This window comes from Rhododendron vialii, chromosome 6a, assembly GCF_030253575.1.
Source record: "Rhododendron vialii isolate Sample 1 chromosome 6a, ASM3025357v1".
Lineage (NCBI taxonomy): Eukaryota > Viridiplantae > Streptophyta > Magnoliopsida > Ericales > Ericaceae > Rhododendron > Rhododendron vialii.
In genome coordinates, this window is record NC_080562.1 from 28,191,835 (window position 1) to 28,196,527 (window position 4,693).

The 4,693-nt window shown below is 41.9% G+C and overlaps 1 long non-coding RNA gene across 1 annotated transcript; it reads left to right on the plus strand.

Annotated features, from left to right (window-relative positions):
• LOC131330103 (uncharacterized) lies at positions 1–2,220 on the plus strand. The gene is made up of 2 exons (XR_009200952.1): positions 1–377; positions 1,978–2,220. It is a non-coding gene; the product is annotated as an uncharacterized LOC131330103 (long non-coding RNA).
• The last annotated feature ends 2,473 nt before the right edge of the window (positions 2,221–4,693 follow it).

The following is a 4,693-nucleotide window of genomic DNA, read 5'->3' on the forward strand; positions in this document are numbered from 1 at the left end:
ATAGACGGTTCGGATATTCGGTGTGACATGTTCATGGAAGGATATAAGGGTAATTGTGCGAGAGGTGCACGTGTATGTGTGTGGGGTGGGAGCATGGGATTACTCCCCATGCCAATAATTTCCCCAGGAGACTACTTTCTCCCATTTCTCTTTTTCTCACTCTCTCGGCCAAACTCTCTCCTCCTCTCCTCCGAAACTCTCTCCTCCCTTCTCTCTTCGATTTCAACACCTTAGAGCGTGATTCTGGACGAAGTCCAAGAATTAAAATTGCTATACGGAGCACGGGCTTTCCGAATATCCAAGAAAAATCACGATCGGACCACGTGGGAGCTCGGTTGACTTAGTCAAAGGGTCGAGTTTTGCTCAAAACCCATGAGGTAGGGATTTTCTTACTCTTTTTATGCGTTTATACGGTGTTTATGTACCTAGATCGTATCCTGCTTCGTTGTTTAAGCATGTTCCTTCCATTTCCGAAAATCAGCAGAACAGGGCCTGTGTTTTTGGGGTTTTACGCCTTCTTAAGTTCAGATTTGAATTTTGGTTCCTTCGTATGAAATAGAGTATACTTAGAGCCTGTTCTAATGCCGCTCGAATCATACAAAACCGTTGAGAATTGAATTGATGGTGATTTTTAGAAAACTGGTCTGCAATCTGTCTCGTGTTCTGGATTTCAGCCCACTTCGAATGGCCATAACTTCCTCGTCCGATGTCCGTTTCATACAAACTTTATATTGATTCGAAGCTCTTGAAGTAAGCTTTCATTTGCCACTAAAATCGTCTTAACACTCTTAGTACACAGAAAGTTATGAACGTTTGAGTAGAGGTGTGTCAATCTGTCATGCTGCGTGACAGATTCGTGTAGCCTCGGAAAACCCCTGTTTAACAACCCTTGGAGTGCAGATTTGACAAGGGTTCCTTCGTGACTTTTAAGTTTCATTCAATCGCGCAACTATTGGGATCAGAATAACTCAAAAATATTAAGAACTCGATTTATAGTGATTTTTAGAAGATTGAACTAAAATCTGAAAATCTGGGCAGCTCACTGGGCTGCGTTTTTCATTGTTTGTTATGGTTAAATGACGCTATTGGTTATGGGTCCTTATGAGTTTTAAAGATTGGTAAGTTGGTGATCTTTTGGCGTTGGAATCATTGAAAAATATTGAGTATGGAATTTTTAACGAATTGTCGAACACTGACTGCTCGCTGGGACAGTTTTGGTCTGTTAGTTCTCGTTCGTCCGTTTTTTTTTTTGACTTTCGATCACTTCTAATCCATTTTAAGCATTGTTAAATCATTCCTAAGCTTGATTACTCAAGTTCTAATGATTCGTTGATCGTTTAGGTTTCTTCAAACTCTTTTGGCGCTCATTCCATGAGGTCTAAATATTAATATTAGCGGGTAGTATGTTGTAGAGTCGTTAGGAGGTTGGTACGATATTGTGATATATTAAGAGAAAAAGGCGCATACTCTTTTATCGGTCGATGTTATGTTATGATTGATCGTTTGGAATGCGTTGAAATGTGATTATCGATATGTGTTTAATCTATAAGTTGGTTTGATTGACGTGCTTTATTGCGTCATGAGATTATGAGAAGTATTTGTTCAAAGGATTGTGTGATTGTTGGGATTCGAGTGAATGTAATTGAGAATTGGAATGAGGAAATGGATGCAACGCAAGGGTAGTAATGCAGAATGGTTGAGATTATGAGAAGTGTCGAAATGGTTGTGAACCTATTGTGAGTACGTTTGATTGATGTGATTTTAATAATGTTTCCACATGACATGTGAACAGTTAGGAATACTTACAAGTTGTTTGGAACTCTTTGGCCGTAGTTTCTCTTTCGTTGTGATAAACTTGTGTTTCTCATGTTCACTTATCGAATTCTTTCACTCTTTGTGCATACTTCATCGCATTTTCATATAACTTGAGTATAGATTTCTCTACTGGGCTAGTGTAGCTCAACCTATCATTTTCAGGTACACTACAGGAACACAGTCTTGGAGGGTGTGAAGTGCATGCAGACATCACAGACTAAAGTTATTTTCTGAAGTACTTGTCTTTCATCATAAATTAAATTGCATTGTACTATTCTCTCTATTTTGGAATACTGTATCAATTGACAGATTTGTAAGATTCAGAAACTGTATTGTAATTTGGGGTACCGTATGTACTATTGTGAGGATTCGTATTTAAAACGGTATTTTTATTTATGTTAAAAATCGAGGGCGTGACATTTTATTATGCCCTGTGTAGGGGGATGAAAACAATTGGTACTTCGAATCAACTGGATCGCAACGGCTTATTCGTGCCTCTTCACCGGAACCCTAGTTCGACGTCTGAACCCTAATCTGCAAAATAGACAGGGGGTGAGTGCACCTTTTCCTCTCGTGGCAAAGGCCCTCCGATGCCTTTGTTAGTATCACGTACTAGCAGTTAAACCCTAATTATCAGTAGGAAAGCAATAATAATGCAACGTATTGCGTACCTCTCACCTCTAGGTTTTCCTCATATTTATAGATTTATGGATGCTTGCTGTCCAAGCATCCTTATTGCCATAGGATTCCTAACTCGTATAGGAAACCCAGGATATCAAGGAGTCTCGTTTCCTTTATCAGTTTATGGAAAAGAGTCCTTTTAGGATTCTTTTCCTTTAAGAGCCGAACATCCCATACTCGTTGGGTATCTTTCTCAGATCCTATATTCTTGGGATCTTTATCCCTATATGAGACATGACTATTCTGGAATCTTCCAGAGTATTCTCTCTGCTCCTACTCTCGATTGGAGTTCCATCTTTGTTCGGCCGTCTCATAGCCGAACAGACGGCTTGGACCAGTTACCTCACATGTAACTGGTCCTTGAGCCCGTACAACCTTCCTGGACCATTGACTTCTCATGTCACTGGTCCATATTGCCGAACACTTGTTTAGCATGATGACTGTCCTGTCTATATTCAAACTATGGTCCTACGTACCATTTATTCGGATATCGATTGCATTGCTTTCAACCCGTGATCACTCGTATCACGTGCTAGGTTCTTTACATCATCTGTTCGGCTGTATCATAACCGAACAGTCTATTTATAGCCATGACTTCTCATATCACTGGTCCATATCGCTGTTCACCGAACTACTCGGCGGTAAGTCTAGTCGTATTTACCACGTGTTCCTAGACATCACGTGTTCGATAACTAAATGTACCTGCTCGGGAATACCTCCCTACAATTGCTCCCCAGCTTCATATATTTACCACTGTTCGGGGGCAATATATGATGCTTAGAAACAGAATTCTATCTAGACCAAACTCTTTTGATCCCGTGCAGTAATAATTTCGATATCTTATTGATGCCTTTTGGCGCCTATGTCATTATACCATTTCGGGGTAAACGACTCCACGTGGCACGTTTCATATGCCTAGCATTAACTTCGAACTGACGTTCTATGAAACGGCGTCAGAACGGTTTCTGCTTTCCGTTACTTTTTCCTGTAACGGCGTGAGAGGAGACGTTTCGTCTCCGTCTCTTACCCTTAAACCCCTGAAAGGGCTCTCTTTGGTTTTTCATCCAAAACATTCAAACTTTCAGTTTTTCTCCGTAAAGCTTTCCGCCATTGCCGCCGCCTGCAAACTCGATTGGATTCCAGGGAATCGTCACAATATTCTCGTAAGATTCTTGCTCTCATTCCCCTTCTTCTTCTTAGGTTTCTATCTGAGATCTCATTCTCAGATTTGGTGGGTCGTTTCTAGGGTTTCAATTCGTACCCATTTCCATCTTTTCTTCTTTTCTGAATATACTCATGGCGGATGACAACCCTCCTAGACCCAGTAAGTTTAGGAAGCTTTGTGATACCCCTGCTGCCATGGCGGCATTTAGAGAAAAATACAATATCCCTGAAAACGTAGGGCTTGAACTCGCTCCATTAGGAGCGGATAGGGATGCTGGATCGTGGGATAGAATGTGTATCCCAATCGTGTCCATTGTCGAAGGCGGGGTCCGTTTCCCCCTTCATCCACTCCTCCGCCAGATTTTAAGCTGGTACCGTCTTACACCCATGCAAGTTTCTACGAACGTTTTTAGACTGATAATGGGGACTATAGCCCTAAATGGGATTCTAGAAACCAATTTAGGAATCTGGGACATCCAGTGGTGGTATAGTATAGTACTAAACCCTGAGTACAATACTTACTACTTCAAAGTTAGGAGGGCAGAGAAGCGCTTCGTGCTCAATCTGCCAGATTCTGCTCGTGACCATGAGATCGACTTCCTCTATGTAACTGGAGCATTCGAGCCTTTAGGGGAAGATGGCCAAGTGCTGGGGCTCCATTGCCCCCACATATGGGGCTATCCACGTATGCTCTTGATTTTCCTCTTTTACAATTCTTCATTTACTGCTTTCTCGTAGCTTTTCTCATGGACTAAATTTGGTTTTTCAATTTGAATTTTGCAGCTGAAAACGTTAATCATCGTCCCAGACGTATACCAAGCAACATCCGAACAGAGGACATTAACAAAGTTCTGAAATATAAAGGCGTGCCTGGTACCCGAACAGCTGGTCGGGGTCGTGACGCTGACGTACTTCTGGGATACGATCCTGCATACAGAGGTGTCATCGACAGGAGGCTCGCTCATCCTAGCACCAGCGCTGCCTCTACATCGACTGCTCCTCAGCCTAGGAGCACAAGAGCTAACGCAGGAGT